Source organism: Pteropus alecto, unplaced genomic scaffold (assembly GCF_000325575.1).
Source record: "Pteropus alecto unplaced genomic scaffold, ASM32557v1 scaffold5, whole genome shotgun sequence".
In the NCBI taxonomy this organism is placed as follows: Eukaryota; Metazoa; Chordata; class Mammalia; order Chiroptera; family Pteropodidae; genus Pteropus; species Pteropus alecto.
Window position 1 is genome coordinate 12487115 of NW_006441953.1, and position 18225 is coordinate 12505339.

The following is an 18225-nucleotide window of genomic DNA, read 5'->3' on the forward strand; positions in this document are numbered from 1 at the left end:
TTAAGAAAACATAAAAAAATCTATTTACAAAAATCAGGCATCAATTGTTAAGAAACTAAACTATATTCTTGGCCAAGGGAATAAAACAGAAATGTTATTATGGGAGACACTACAATAATTGTTGCTAAGACCAACTAAAAACTATAATATATAAGGGTGAGGGATTCACAGAGAGAAGAGAGTTAAGTTTATTTTCAAAGCATCAAACCCATCCATACAATAAAATCTACTGGACTTTTTAAAAACTCTATAAAAGGATGACCATGGGTTAATGTTTAGATATGTAGACAAGGATGTGAAAATGGAACAATATCTTATATATGTTAGTATGTGAGAGCAAATTGATACTTTGGAGAAAAGTCATAATAAAAATGAAATATTTAAGAGTCAACTGAAAACAGATTACGTTTAAACATGTAATAATGGATGGTATATATGAATTAATAAAGGCAGACTAAAAGTTTTGAGAAAGCCTAGGACTGAATTCTGACATGCAATGAACATGTGGGAATCATATAGGCTTATTCCATAATGGAAAAATGTGCAAGTAAGAGGAGCTCTAGAATAATATCATGCCAAAACACAAATGAAAACTTGAATCAAAATTAAATCAAACTGTAATATACAATAGTAATGATAGTACAGAAATAAGAAAGGAATTCTTTCCTTGTGTCAAAAGCAAATAAAACTTTAATAACTGAAACCAAATAATTTTCTATCCCTGTGTTAAACAATATTGGGTCTAGTAATACTTCTTCATATAAACAGTTCTTGGAAGAAACATAATATCCTGTTCTTTGCTAAGCAATGCTAACAGCAAGGAAAAATAACTCAGATGCTTACCACAGGACATACCAGTTCCTAAAAATTAAGGCACCAAAACAACCAAACGGCTTATGTATCATGATTAATTTCAAGTCCCTCATTTTGCTGTACTTATCAATCCAAAACAATTATGTCATAATAGTAATCCAGCTACTTTCCAATCCTGTAAAACTCACCTCAAAATCACTCAACTCAACCCCTAAAACCCTAACTATATTATACTCCATTTTTCATTTTGAGATACTAATAAGATCTTTATCAGGGTATTATTCTTTTTTGCTGCAATAAGTCTAATAAACTGTATTATGTTTCAATAGATTTTTCAGGTGATCTTTTTCATAATAGTCAACACTTCCAGTGAAGAAGCAGGAAGAGAAAGGGCATTCACTCCTTAATGCAAGGATACAAGAAATATTTACAGTATGCTTACTAGATGCCAGAGTAGATAGAACATGACAATACAAAGTCTTTCTTCTTATAGACAGACATTGAAATTGGAAATTCATTATAAGATAGTAAATAGATAAATAAGCAAGATAGTGATTTTCAGTGCTGAGACAAAATAAAATAGAGTATTGAGATAGAACTACTTCGTGGGACTAATTTAGATGGGTAGTACAAGAAAGCTTCTTCAGAGAGTGATACTTGAGGATATGCACAAAGGTGTAAGAAGATTTTTTTTTTTAAGTTGCAACATTTTCAGATTTCTAGTTTCATCATAAAGTCCTAATGCCAAGAAAGAGATGGAGGAGGAAGAGGTGAGGAGGAAGTGCTAAAATATATCGAATAGAAACTCTGTGCCAATTCCTTTATGTGCATTTTCTTTTTATACTTTAAACAGCCCTGGGAGGTAAGTACTGTTACTATCCTCATTTTATAAAAGAGATATCCAAAGTTAGCAGCGTTTAGTCATTAATCAAGTTACATAAATAGTGAATGCTAGAACTCAGACATTAGCCAGAACTGTCTAATTAAAAAGCCTAGATTTCATTGCCACATAGAGAATTACCCTCTAGTGTGTGATTATATCTTCTATACTACGTTCTTCCTCTAGCTTTCTTAGGTTTTGTTTGATAGGTTAAAAAAAAAAATGGGAATTTACTCAGTTAGTTATTTTATTATTTAAGCAATAGATGGAGAAAATCTATACAAACTGGGAATAATTTTCAAAGGCGTCTTCTTCATGAGTTTTGTTGTCATACTTGCCTAACCAATCAAATATCAAAAAAAAAAAAAAAAGCTTTGATCATTCACTTTTTTAAACTGACACCAAAATTTAATTACCAGAGAATATGGAGGACACTGATTCTATTGACAAGATGCATTTGCCATTCACAACGTGTGGTGGCTGCAGGGTGATTGAAAACTCTGTCTGAGGTACAAGTAAACATATTCTGGAACACCCTTTCAAGTATGCTTTTTTCTTCCACTGAAAACTGACTATTTACAGCAATTCCTGCCTTAGGGGCTGTGTGGAGCAGTTGTGTTCATTGATTAAAGAAACTAAAGACAGAGTGAAACACAAATAAGAGCTTTCAAAGGCATCTAATGATGAGATTTCTTCAGGGCACACACAGTATCTTAAGCTTCTAAACTTCACATAACAGATCTTTAAATAATCTCACCCTCATTTAATTTTTAGAAGGCACGATCACTCTTTGCCGGCCACAAAGAAAAAAATGGAGGTTTTTCAAACCTAAATTAAACAAAGAAAGACTATCTTAGTAAGAATCAAGCGAAGATTTGGTTTTACAAATACATATAAATATGGCTAATTGCAGTGGGTTTTATCTACCTGTAGGTGACTGAACTGCCTCAATTATTAAAGAATAATAAATACAAATTTCTGATTTTGAAAACCCCGCTTCAAAACTAAGACATCCAACCTTCCCTAAAGCCTTATCCAAATTACAGACTTGATTTAAAAATGATTTCATCAATATTGCAGATCTTCTACCACCATTGATTTTTGGCACATTATTGCAGTGTGTACTGACAGAATGAGGGTTCTCTGGATTTAATTGTATATATTTGGTTCATTACTTCTTAGATAGCAAAACTGAATCCAAAGAAATTAGATAAATTCATGGTGTATCAGTTATTTAATGACAGGAAGCAGTAACAGAAGCAAACTTCTACACTAGTTTTTTCATAGAAGCAGTGTTAGGGGACAGTAATTAGCAGGGAGGGTTACTTAAAAGTATTAAGCAAAGCTATGACATCGAGAAAACCGATTTAGAAGTATACAAAATGATGGCATTTGTGAGAGAAGTAAATAATGTTTTCTATAACATGTTTATTTTGTGGGATGGTAATAATTTTGATAACTTACAAGACATATAATGGCAATTGTGACAGTTTGAGTTCTTGTGGAAGGAGACAATAAGTGAAGCAAGCAGGAACTTTACTAGAGTATACAGTGGAAGGGGGGGGAGGAGGCAGTGGTGGGCGAGGAGAGAAGTCGAGTTGTAATATAGATGTGAAAGATCAGTCAACTGGTGTTACTTCAGAGTAGCCTCACATTTAGCTAAAATGCCCAGATATTTCATATCCCTGTTTACATGTATTGGCCAATCCAGAAAGATGTAGCTTTATCAGGGTATTAGGCAGATTTTTTTACGGAAGCATCTCTGAGGAGGCTAAAGGCTGAAGATACCTGCTGTAGCACAAACAGCAATTGAGGCAACAAGTCCACCTTTGAATGGGGATCTCCTTGTCCATCAATCGATCCATGTGCCACTCACATGCACTTCTTTGTTCAATGAGCAACTCCTCCGAGATTCTGTTAAGTCTTTCTTTCTGGAAAAACCTTGGAAAAGGAAAGACAGAGGGAAGAGCTACAGGTTCCAACTCTGCAGCTGATCTCTGGGCTACAAGTTATATATATCACCTCCTCCCCCGCTATCCATTCTAGATTCCCCTCACCATCTCTGAACACCTCTGAGTCTTAGCTTACTCAGAAATCATCCTTAAGGTGTCTGAGCCCTTTGTCACTATGTTTGTAAAGTTGCTTCACTTAAACATTTACCGTCACAATCAGGAAGGGGTATCAAGAAGCACCCAAGAGAATTACTTGCGTGTCAGCATATATTTCCTTGCCCTCCATCATGTAACAGCAGCCCTTACTTCCAGCTGTCATCAAGCCACTTACTTCTGCTACAATAACTCCTCTTCACACTTGCTAGTCTCTGTACATAAAGCACCAGTCAGGACCAGGTGGCAGTCAGAGCTTATAGTTCAGTGGAACTCTTGCTTGGTTCTCAGACACAGGGATTCCACCTTTGAAAACATATTCTTTACAGAATCCTTTATGATTCCACATATATTCCAAACCTTTGTCATGCCCCTTTATACACAAAGTAGGTAATCAAGTGTTCCACCAAAGTTCTGCCCTTTTCGAAAAATATTATTTTATCAATGTCTTTCAAGGTTATGCCCAAGTGAAGATATAATTCAGCTGCTTTCCATTTTCAGCTTTCATAGAAACCTGTGTATAAACAACACTTGGCTTTTTCCTTCTCTGTTGGTTGGTCATAAGTGACTTTCCGCAGAGCCGTTAGTGGGAGCTAAAAGAGAGGAGCTGGTGCAACACAGGGTGTGATAATGGGTTCAGGGTAACTTGCTCGTGCAGACTGTTTTTGCTCTCTGGTCTTGCTGTGCTATCCCAGATGTACTGACTGTATCCTATAATGGACTATTGCTTGCCATACCCTACCTTAATGACCTGATAAACAGAAAGAAATCAGCTCATGATTAGAATTCTAAAATCATGGTCACTTGAAGCCCTACATTTATATTTCAGGGGCTGGTTTTTAAAAGATGGCGTCGTCTTATTCCAGATCTCTGATGTCTTGCATTGTTGTTCTGTCACTAGGGCTTGCCATAAAGACCATATATCTGCTTCCACCGCTCATATATCTACTCTCACAAATTTTGGCAGGTCACAAGTCCCAAGTGGCAGGGCTGCTTGCACCACAACCTGGACCCCCTCAGAGCCCTTTCTTGCTCTAGGTCCCACTCAAAATTGGCAGCCTTAATGTCAATCAAAGCATAGGCTTGAGAAATATGCTTAGATGTGAAATATACTGCCTTTATAATGTGATAAGTCCTACAAGGTATAATACTGCCTTCTTTGTAGTTATGGGCAAAGATGTCATTTATCTTTTATTTTAGATATCATGTGCCAAGATGTCTTTAACCACAGAACTCCTAAAAAGATAAATGAAATGATAATGTGATGTCGTGATTTTCAGAGGGTTCATACTTCACCCTCTAGGGGGCGGGCAGCATAAACCAAAGTCTCAAACATGCTAGACAATTCTTGTTCATGTAATCCAGCATGATGGCATTGATGTAATGGGTCATTTTAATGTTCTGCAGGACATCTGCATGGTCTCAATCTCTTTGGACAATATTATCATACGTCGCTGAAGAGTTAACATAGTCCTTTGTGCTAAGATGGAAATATGTATTGTTGTCTGCCCCATGTGGATTCAAACTGTGCCTTATCCATTTTTTATGATAGAGATAGAAAGGAATGCATATACACCTTTGTGCAGATCCTCAAGTATCACTCTCTGAAGAAACTTTCTTGGACTACCCATCTAAATTAGTCCCAAGAAGTAGTTCTATATCAATACCCTATTTTATTTTTCCTTAGCACTAAAAATCATTACCTTGCTTATTTATCTATTGAATATTTTATAATGAATTTCCAATTTCAGTGTCTGTCTGTGAGAAGAAAGACTTTGTCTTGTCACACTCTATCCATCCTAGGAACCAAGTAGGTCAGCCTTTTACAATGGCTTTTCGCTGAGTTACTATATTATCCATTGGTATCACACTAGGCATCGTGCACATGTTATTGTATCTCTGTTTTTTCATCTGAAGAAATGAGGGGAATAACGCCCATCTTAAATAAACAAGTATAATGTCTTTCCTATAATAATAAATACTAAAAAATGTTAGTTTCCTTATCCTTTCTTCTATCTTATATACCTCTACTACTGGCAGCAGAGAAAATGATATGAATGACCAGAAACTTAAAAGGTGTAGAATACAAAATGGTAAAACAGAGAAAAAATAAATGAAAAGAGGAAAAATATAATTATTGATTTCTGTGTCAATTCAATGTTTTGCACACATTTTCTATACTGGTAAGACCAATAAAAGTTTATTGATTAAGGATAAATACAGTTCTTTTATATTTAAATGTACTCGGCAATTGCAACATGATGATGAATTAATATGAAGTATCACATCATTGAATAAAATATGTTTTAGAAAGATAAATGATTTCAATAAGACAGATACAGTGTATAGATCAATATGAATACTAAGAATGAAATCATCTATAATATATTTCAGCTTCTTTTTAAGGATTCTCAGGTGATAATTTGTGGGAGGTAGCATCATCAGAAATTTAACAGTAATCATTTATGTTAAAAGAAAGGATTTATGATAGTTATATTTTTATTCATGAAATAAGATAAATTGGAGTGATCCATCATTACTGTCCAGAAAAGTTTGGTTTATTCTAATTTATTTTATAGAGTATTCTGTAGGAAATAGAGTTGGCAACTTACATTTTATTATTAGAATCACATCATTTTTATTCCATAATCATCAGCTGTCAAAAATGTAATGTTATGAAAGAGAGACTTGGAATCTATTAAGGAAAAAAAATACTTTTATTTTAATATTCCTTATTTTGTGTCAAATTTAAAGTATAAATTCAGAAAAAAACCCAGTTCTGACTTATTCTCTTTATTGTCAAAGATAAGATTATTTAAAATATCAGATCAGAACTGTGGTTACCACATAACAATGGCTAGATGCAAACATGATGGTCTTTTTTAATGGCAATAATTTATGTAGTATTTTGACTTCATAATACCAAATACTAATATCATAAAGTCTTGTTCATTTGCTCCATAATTAAAGTAGGCATTTTTGAGCACCTATAAGTACTTGAAACTGTGCTAGGAACTGTGAACAAAAAATTTAAAAAAATACATGAAAATAAGGATTTATGACTATATTTGAAGAAATTTTAGTCTAGTGAGCTAAAAATAAATAAGAAAACAAGCTATACACAGATACAGGCACACACACTCACATATTGAATATATGCTACAATAAAGAAGTGTGTGTTATACAAACACTGAGAATTCTTCTGGTTCTTCTAACACAAGGTAAATTTTCCAGAGAAAGAAACTAGAGATAGTCATTCTGAACAAAAGGAATTTGATGTTCAAAGACACAAAAACCTGGAAGACCGCAAGAGATGCTAGGAGATGTAAGAGATTCCACGTGGCTAGAGCAAGTACTTGCTTTGGGAACAATAGAAAGAAGGAAGTAGTGGCAAGAAGATCTGGAATAATCAGTGGTTGGGAAACACATCGATGGTCTTTGTTGCCATGGTGTTACTTGCAAATAGAGTGTACTATCATCTGTAATTGGAAACAATATTATGAAACTCATAGACTGTTCTGAGAATAAAATTAAGGTAACGAATTGAATTTCTACCAGAACGTTGTGTACGTGCCACTTATAGTGGTATAGTAAATGCTAGCACAGTTCACACAGTTGTCAACCGGAGATGTCTCCTAGTCAAAAACAATACAAGTATAATTTTAGGAAAATGTAGGATAAATCGTTAGTGATGAAAGAGGGGCATGGGAGTTGGTCAAGGAGACAAGTTTAAAAGTATTTATAAAGTTTTGGTTACGAATAATATAAAATAAATATGAAACTACTACAGTGCAGATAAAGATGTGATATATTCCAGAGAGGCAGGAAGAATTGATAGAAACACAGAGAACAAATTACTCCCTTGAGGCTGAATGAATGACAATGTTTTAAAGCCTAAATATTTTTTATAGCAAAAGCAATATATTACTTTATTAAAATTTTTAAATGATTTATTAAAACATGAATATTTTATTATAATAAGAAGAGTAAGTAGTATTATTATACTACGTATATTGCTCTTAGTTAAATGTAGTATTTTATTTAACTCTTGCAAAGACCTTGTGAGAGAGGAACTATTATTAACTCTAATCTAAAAATATAGAAATTAATTTTTAATGAGCTAGTAAATGATGAAACTAGAATTTAACCTCCAGTCTGTCACATTTTCAGAAGCTGAATTCTGAACTCCTACTTCATTGTCTCTCCACTAAATCCCATTCAATTTTTTTCATGAACTTAAAATTCAAAAGCTAAAATACTGTCTTAATTAATTTCTATTTGTTATTCCATGATAAATAAAACTCTATTGTTATTGAATTGGATTACATTTATAATTCTTTGGACATAATATATTTTAAAAAATATAGAAAATAATCAAAACATCATCAAGTCAAAAGGATTTCTGTGTTTGTTTTTACCTATATATTGATGATTCTTTTTCTTGTGGCTCAATGTTGTTTCCTTATGAACTTCTTGGACTAGTTTATGTTTTCAATCTCATTTTTCTAGATATCATCATTTTTCTACTTTTTAAGATAAGAGAGACTTCAAATCATTTTCATCCTTCAGCTGGTGACTCTCCTTCTAACGGGCATTGACCTGAAACTTTCCCAGCATCCCCATGGCATCCTGGAGAAACTGACAACTTTAGAAGCAGTTACATACAGTATCAGTCATGATTCATTTGGCAGGAAATGCTGGTATCAGATGTTATTAGGTACAAGAGGGTAAAAATTCTCTCCTCTACAGTTTGCATTTTGGTAGATTAACTAAAGAGCAAGGATGCCAGTAAATGACGTGACACATCTATTTTTATAACTATGTTAAATTAGAGAAATATAGGTCACTAACTAATGTGTGATTTATAGAAATATATTCTTAGGAACATTTTACCTTGAGTGTTCCTTGATTTCAGTTTGTTTATAGTACACTGCATTTGAATTATCTTATACAGATCCAGATATCCTGGTAGTACATTGATAGGATCAACTATTAATACAGACTGAAAATATAATAGAAGTATCAAAGAAAGATGGGTACGTGGAACAAGCTCACCCATTCTATAGGAAGATGCAGATTACTATACCTCAACTCAACAGAAACAGACTTCTAATAGTTTGCATGTCATATGTTTACTTTTAGATGCAAAGAGTCATGTACAGGACTAATATCTACTGTGGATTAAAACAGAATTCATCTCTCCCTCTCTATTTTTTTCTCTCTCTGCCTTTCCTTAGAGTAAGTATAGAATTACGTTTTAGATTGTGCAAATTGAGCACTATTTTTGGTTGTATTCCAGTTTCACTACTTCTTAGTAACTTAGGTAAATACACAACCTCTCTTTGCCTCAGTTTTCTCACAAAATAGGGGATAATAATATCACACGAGTTGTTGCTGTGATTAAATGAGTTAATATTAGTAAAACATTTAGAAAAATGCCTGGCATTATAAACATTATAAAAATAAAAATTACAATTATTATTTTGTGCATAGTTTCCACTTATTTGTTCAGGTTTTAATTTTATTTTCCCTCACATATTTGGAATTTCTGAATATTCCTGACAGGTCCTTTCAAATCTGCTGCCTGGATAGTCATTTCAGGTGACAGGTAATGTTGCCTATGGCCTTATGAATATCAGAATACCAGAATATCAGATGCCCCAGGACCATATTTATGTAGAGCAAAAATTCCCTTATGTTATGATTTTTAAGGCCCCGGAATCTGGCAGTCTTGTCTCTTACAACAATTTGCCATTGTTTCTGAAACTTCCAACATTAGAGACATTTTTTGGAATAGGGTGACCATCTGTCCAAACTGGGGCATTTTTGAGAGTAAAAGGGCATATTATGAATAATTATATTAGTACAATTAGGACTATTAACTATGGTGGGAAAATCAATATGTATGGTATTATCACCCTAGGATTAAGTCTCTCTAGAAGTCCTTGTCAAACACAAATCTGATACCTCTAAGGCCAACCAAATTTGTTCGCTTGTTCACATAAATCATCAGATTGACTCATGGGTGAGCAGAACCAAGAAGGAATGGAATATAGAGTAGGTAACCCTTGATCTGGAGTAAAAAGGCTTGGTAAAAACAAAGACTAGTGACTTCATGAAGAGATAAGTTTAGTTAAGGTGTTTATATGTGAGATCCTGAAATAAAGTATGTAATCAGGGATAATGAAAAGGGGAGGTAAGAGAATAATCTTGAAATAAGAGAGCCTGAAATCAGCTTCTACCACTTCACAATCCCGAACTGAGCAGCCACTCTGACCAAGATTTGTCTCTGATGCCAGGCCTCACCTTAAGTACACTTCCAGATTCATGCCTCTCATACTCAGTGTTTGAGTGAGTTTTTTTCTAAGTAGGTTAACTAATTTGTATTTTATGCAACACATTTTAGGTCAAGTCTGAGAAACTCAAATTGCTTTCCTCATTTAAACTGCCTTCAGGCATGTATTCATATGTATTTCCTGATAAACATACACTTTCCATAGCCTTATTTAAAGATCATTTAAAAAAAAAAAAAAAACTCAGTTTAAAATAATGATGAAGTAAAAGAGAGAGAGAAGAGAATTATTCTATATATTTTACTTGAAACTGAAACTAGACAATATGAATACTAATCATCCCTAATTTAGAAAATAAGAAGATGATACAAGTGAGAAAAAAAGAGTAGGAAGGTGACAGAATTTTGTATAGTTTTTGGATTACTGTCCTTGCACCTCCTAAGAAACCTAAAAGAAAATTTGCATCAGACCAGTTAAACAGGCAAGGAACACTTTATCATAGTCAGAGAGAGATTTTAACTCCACTCAAACAAAAGGTGGAGTGATTTTTAAAAGGTTGGGTGAGATAATGGAAAATGTAGGATATTATGTAGGAGGTTAATCAATGTAATTAGACCATCTGTGTTTGCTAATTGTCAATTATGGAAGTTAGACTCCTACCCTTCCACAGAGTCAGGGAGATAGGGACCCCGTCTTTCTTAATGATTACATTTCAAAAGGATGACTCTCAGATTCCTGAGAAAGAGGTTCCTGGATTGCAAAAGATTTAGATCTCAATGAGACAAAGAATTTATAATTACAAGTTTTCTAAAGTAAATGTTTTAAGAAAAGCGAGGTTAGAGGCCAATAGTTATAAAGAAATCTGCCCAAAGTTTAGTCAAGAAGGGTAAGAGGGACTGACAAATGCAAATAATCATATAACCACCTACTCAGTTAAAAACTATTAACATTTTTATAGTATTTTAATTATTTCCACATTTTGTGAGCATCTCCTAAAATATCTTCCTTTTATATGCTCCCGAATTATTTTTTGCTTACCCTGCCTAGATCCTCAACTTCAGCTGTATCCGCTATTCTTAATTATCAGAGTGGCTGTGTTTATGAATGGATGTGAAAAATAAAAACACACTACAGTGAACCTCACATGATAAAATCATTCATTTGTTTGAAAATGCAGCAGACACATATTTCACTAAAAAGACACAAACTAAAGCTTGCATAAGTTTTGAAAACAAACATGTATAATTAAAAGAAATGATAACATTATAAAAAGAGACCCTAACGTAGATATCATTTATCAAGGGACTCAATGATAAATTAGCATGTTGTTCAATATCTGGGTAAGATGTGACTAAATTAAATCATGATTTTATTTTAAATTTTAAACTTCAAATGATAATATTAGTTAGAACCATATATTGTCAAATTGAAAAAAAAAAATTAGGCACTCTGAACCCTAACTGTATTTACATTAATCAAATAATGCCCTCGTTTTGGTTATCACTATAAATAGACATCTGTATTAAAAGTACCTTCGAGTATTTTTATTTGAAATTAGAAAAGCATCAGGTTTAAGGCATGGCAGCTAACATTTTTATACACAGAGATATCAAACATTTATTGAGTACCTATTTGGTTTCCAGCACTGATATAGGCCATTAGGAGATGTTAAATAATGACAAATCTCTATCTTATGTTGATATTTTCTTACAAGCTTTTAATTGTACTTAAAAAAATAAGACTAATATTTACTTATTCAAGACTTTATATATTGAACTATAGAATTAACTGTTGTGATAGATACAGAAGAGTCAAATCTGAGATTCTTCAGTGTAAATGGGTCTCTATAATAAAGGAACATTAGATTTCTCCTTAAACGATATAAATGATTTAGACTCATATATAGACATATAGGGAAACGTGATCTTGGCATAAAGAGTAGGGTTATTATCTGCCTCAGATCTGGGATAGGAAAGTTTGAGACAAAATTTCCTGACAGAATTAGTATCTCATCTAAATTTTAAAGGATTTCTTTTTTCTAGGTGACCTAAGAAAGTATAAGTAAAGGAATTACAGTTTGAAGCAACATACTTTAGGAGCAACATGAGTTCAAGTAAGAATCTGCTTTTGTCCATGGCTGACATCTTCCATAGTGATATCTACAAAAGTGGATACACAATGCGTAAGTATCCACTGTACAGATTGGCGAATGAATGAATAAAGTGATAGCATCTGCAAGAATGTGAAGCTATGTTTTGATGATAACACAATATGATGATAACAATTTGTGAGGCAGGTTCTGTTGGAGATGAAGCAGGACTGGAAGTACCCCACTGATATCCTCATGTGCCAAATTAAGGAGTAAATTTAGGTTGGGATCTGCTGGAGAAGAAGGAGCCACTGTAGAAGAGGGTGACTAAGTTTCAGTTACACCCATAAAGTGGAGAAAGCCTTCTACTGCATAGTTGAAGATTTAAATTTTTCTTTTATTAATGTCATGAAGTTTCTATAGAGTACAATAGAAAGTGATAGAAGTGAGCATTAATGGTCAATGAATCAGGCTGAATAAATCAAGGCAGTCAGGTGGTGAGATTAAGATACTGCATAATAGATGAAATAAAGGGAAGATGGTATTTTCTTAGTGATTGGGCAGCTGGGAGTGGGTGGGTACAAGATAGAAGATGAGTTTGGAATTGACCTCAAATATCCCAAAAGTTGTTCAATTTTTTAATGTTTAAAAACTAATACTGTTCATGTCACAGAGGATATTAAGTGACAGAATGAGAGACTTTTACTGAAATACCTTTTAATGGGAAATACAGGGTCTGATTTTACAGGACATTAAAGGAAAGGATTAGACGAACACTTCTAATAACAAAGCAAAGTTTACCTGGTATTTACTACACATGTGCATTCATTTTCCCTATCATATTAATTTCTTTCATTCTTGCCACAACTTTAAGGAGTAGGTATCATTATTTCCTCCATTTTACTGAGCAGGAAAGCAACTGGCTCAAGGTCATATAGGCAGTAAATTTTAGAGCTCAGATTTAAATACAAAGACTCTAATTGAAAACATTGTACTTTTAGCTACCTCTGTCTTTGTTAATAAAACATTATTGTTACATTTATATATAAATGATATATTTAATATTATCAAAATAAAATACATTTTAAGTTATACAGGATATAATTTATTATAAATAGATGTAACATTAAAATTAAATATTAAAGTTAAAACAGGTTTCACTCTCTTCTATTAAAGCAAAAGTTTTTATTTTCTTAAAATTGAACCCTGAATATGTATACATTTCCACCTACTGTGTGAGCCCTACACCCTGGAAGGCTCCTTTACTCTCATGTTTTTAACATCTAGGTATACATTTCAAATCATGCATGCACAAAATCTTCGTTGGCTTCATTGTTAAAAATTAATAAATAATGATATATGCACTGGAAATTATGGCTGTTAATAGAGGATTTCACACTAGCAAGAGAGGGCTGTTTACTAAACCATACTATCACATACAATATGGGGTACATTGTGCTTTAGGAATTTACTCTCCTCTGTCACATACAGCAGTTACTTGGGGTTATGTCAGTATATTATTACCAGTATTGCAGCAATAGCTGTAAGCATAAAGTGTACCTCGCTTTGCAATAAATTTTCCACACTCTGTGAGGTAGTCAGCAGTATAGTTGAACTCAGACTAGTGGTAAAAAGACTGGCTTTTTCAACTGTGACTATGACAGGCAGTAAAACTGGAGCAAAGCTGCAGCTCATGGTACATGACATTTTCTAAGACAAAGAAAACCAAAAGAGATATAATACTCATGGACGAGACTGAAAATGGCATCTGCCATTCCCTGCAACCCCAGAGATTATCTTTGCTTTCCTCCTTTTTCTCCTCTTCCTCTTAACTTTCAATTTCTATTCTCTTTCTTAGTGTGGTGCTTAAATCATCAATTTATGCTTAAGTGCGACATCATGAAACTCAAGAACACACATACATATATAATACATATTTAAGATTTTTAAATAAATCATCATTTCCCCATGAAAAGTTAATATTACTTTTTTCGGCTTACTTATAATTTTGACATACTTGTCAGGTTTCTCCATTTATAATTAATAGCCAAATTATAGATCTTTAAGGTTTTTGCTCAGCACTTAAGAGTTTTCTGAATCATGCCTCGTGTTTTCCTTTGTGATTTGTTCACTAAGAGAAGGCTAACTTCTCAAAACTGGAGAAAAAAATCTATAACATCTACGAGCCTTTATTGTACTAAACAAGGCAAATTTGAGAAAATAATTAATGAAACAATATGTCACGTTTTTAATAAGATTGCTTCTGCTAGTCGGTTTTCATTTGAGCAAATTGTGTTGTCTTTTTTAGGAATAGTAAAATACAGGTTGATACTTTAAACTTCCATGTTTACAAAGAAAATGAATTAGAAAGAAATCTGAATGGTCCTGTTCTCTCTCTTTGGAAAAGAAGTATAAAAGTTTTATAATCCTACTGTATTTTCTTTGCTGTCTCAGTTATAAGATGAAAGTAATGTGAATATATTTTACATTTTACTTCTCACCCCTGACATAAGTATTGCCACATATTTTTCAATGGGCAGTAAAATCTGCCTACAAGTTCAGCCTTCCCTCTTTCTTTCGCAGTGATCATGGTAGCTCACCTTGATAGAGCGTTGCTACAAAGTTAAAGATGTCCACAATATTGTGGCATAAAATGAAAGTCAGCTGACCTGGAAAGCCACTCACACTTGACATGGCATAGCAAGAGCAAGAAATAAGCTTTGGTTGTAAAGCTACTGAAATTCTGGAATTTCTTGTTGCTAAAACATAACAGTCTATTCGGAGAGGAAAAATACACCATTTCAAACTCAATGAAATGTTGCATAAAAATCTAAAGTATAACAGCTAATCTCCTAAGGTAGTTTTCTATGGCTGGCATTAACAAATGAGCCAATTAAATATTATATATGCATGCATACTTTAAAAATGCTTTATGATATACCTAATAACGATTAACATAATATGTGAATATTCTTAAGAGAAAAGAATGAAACTACAGAAACTACAGAACCAAATGTACTCATTTGATACTTAAACTAAAACACACAGACACACACATTTTTTCATCACTAGAATCTAAACAAAGAAAGGGTCACATCAACTTAATGATGACAGCTAAGAAAGGAAAAGAAAAGGGAGAGAGAGGGAGAGGGAGAGGGAGAAGAAGAGGGAGAGGGAGTGGGATAGGGAGAGCCAGAGGGAGAAAGGAAATGGGACAGTATTAACATTGTAAAAAGTCTCCTAATCATATTCCCATACCTGTAAGCCACATTACTGTGTAGAACAAAATTCTCATTAGTAGCCTCAAATATGAAAATCAGCAATCATCATGGATACCCTCAGGTCGCTGGACAAACAGAAGAAACTGGTGATACATGAAAAGTAAATAACTGAGACAACTCTCTCTTGTAAGACCAAGCTCCAGTGTTATTCATTGAGTTATGTTTTAAATGCAAAGCCATGAAATACGTAGTGGAATAGGATACATACAGTCCTATACAAATAAATATATCCTTGGCCTAAAATATATAACAAATTCTCAAAATCAAAAGCAAATCATTGATAATATAATGAAGAGTGCACTATAGCTGACAAGAGAACCCTTCCTGCATTTCATAAGTTCCAAGCAAAGTTCCGAATACTATAATAAATGCTCATTAAGATTTTACCAAACATAAACAAAAAATGTGACAGACTTCCAGAGGGGAAAAATAAATTTTTTTTTAAAGAAACAAAATAATGTAGACACTTAATTTCTCTGGGTTTCTTTGTAGAAATCCAATTGCAAAAGATAACAAAAGACTCAACAAAATTATAAAGACAACAAAAGTCCAAGGAAGTTATACCTTAAAAGTTATCATCCAAATAAAAAAAAACATTCTTAAATTTGAAAACACTCAGGAATAATACCACCCTGAATGCACCAGATCTCATCTGACCTTAGAAGCTAAGCAGGGTTAGGTCTGCTTAGTACTTGGATGGGAAAACACTCAAGACAAAAGTCCAAGGAAGTTATACCTTAAAAGTTATCATCCAAATAAAAAAAAACATTCTTAAATTTGAAAACACTCAAGAATAATACCACCCCTGAATGCTCCAGATCTCATCTGATCTTGGAAGCTAAGCAGGGTCGGGTCTGCTTAGTACTTGGATGGGAAAACACTCAAGAATAGAAAACCTACAAGCAAAAATATTTTTTATAATGTTCTTTAAATAATAAAAAACAATACTTACTGATTTAATGTAGTCAAATATGAAAGAATTAAGAAATATATTTTTTAAAATTCTGGAGTGGTTAAGCTACAATAGGAAAAATGTGGTGAATGTGAAAGTAGTAAAATATCAATAGAGAAAAAGACAGAAATTTTGGTAGCATGAGTAAATATTAAAAGGTAAGAATGAATGTCAAGTTCAGAAAGGACATTGAAATGTCCATATCCAAGATCAGTTCTGGGGAGTTGAGGTATATAAATTCGGAAAGCTGTAGATATTAAATATGTTAAGCAAAAAAACATAAAAAGATTTCTGAGTAAAATGTAAAATATATTTTTGTTTATCTTCACATATTCTAGTAAAATTATGTATGGTTGCTTAGAAAAAGGAAGAAATAGAATCAAGGAAACAGTTTATTATAGTAACAGTGCTAAGGGTGAGTGAGGGAGTAAAGAAAAAATGAATGGAAGACAATGATGGATACAGTGGGCATCCTGAATTGGAAGAAATGCAGAAGAAGTTTTGTGTTAATGGAGTGAGAGAGGGCACTGATTTTCTTTTTACGTCTTATGTTGGATGTGTGGCACATCCAAGTGGTAATGTTTGAAATATGGAAGTGGAGCTCATTTGAATTTGAAAATCATCAACATAAAATTGAAACTTGAAACCAGGGGAATGAATCAGTTATTTGAGAAAGAAAATATAAAGATGAACGATGAACCAAAGATTCATTTATACTCAGAGGGTATAAAGAGGAAGAGACATAGATATTAATGAGAGTAAAAGCTGTTAAAGAGGTCACACACAGACACAAATGAGAAAAATAATATAGTTAGTGATACGCAGGTCAAGGATAAAGATTATATAATTAATGCATTGATTGACAGTTATCACTGTCAAATGTTACATGTCAAAGGGCTCAATCAGAGAAGCGAACCTCTATGAATTATGTTGGAAGGGACTGTATAAAAAGTGGGAATTAGGTCATGCATGATTATGAGAGATGGAGAAGTAAAGGCCTGGAAAGAATTTTGGAGGATTAATAGAATTACCAATCACACGTTCCGAGAAGCCAAGTACGACCAGACACAAAAGTGGGGCCACAAGCTTCTAGATAAATCTATAAGAGCAGTGCCTAAGTTTAGAGTCAAGTGTTTGGTTGGAGCCACAGTCAAGTGATTGGTTCAGCAATCAGAAGAGTTAGGCATGGAGTGGAGGTGTTCTGTGTCTACCTGTCACTATCCTTTCATGAAGCAATGGCCACTGCTTCACTTTTATTTTCTAAATGTCTTATAAGTGTATCTCTAGACTAATGTTCATCAGGAACTCCTCAGGGAAGAGAATTCTGGAAAACCTAACTCACAATATACAGTTTTAGCTCATAAATAGAGATACTGAAGCTTAGAAAACCTGGATAATTTCCATTTAGTTTTTTAATTAGAAAATGACCTTTGTGACTCTTCCCTATGTAGAGATGTGACAAACTAAAATTTCAAGGAATTGGGATAGAATTGTTTATTTTATATTATTGTAAATAGAACCTTTTAGTAATAAAAGAGATAGAATAATTAGTTAAAGATGATAACAGGGTCCACGCAAAAAGTGGTGGTGGTGTTAATAAAGGAGACTAATTTATATCTAGAAGAAAGAGAAACAAACCATTTAGGAAATTTTATTTTATCACTTTTTTTTTTTTAAAGCATAATCTAACATAAACTGCCTGTACTTTAGAGTCAGGTGTATCTCAGATAAATTCTCTAACTACAGCTTTGTAATATTTAAAGTAAAGATAATCATAGTGTTTCCTCATATAGTTGTTATGAGAGAATAAAA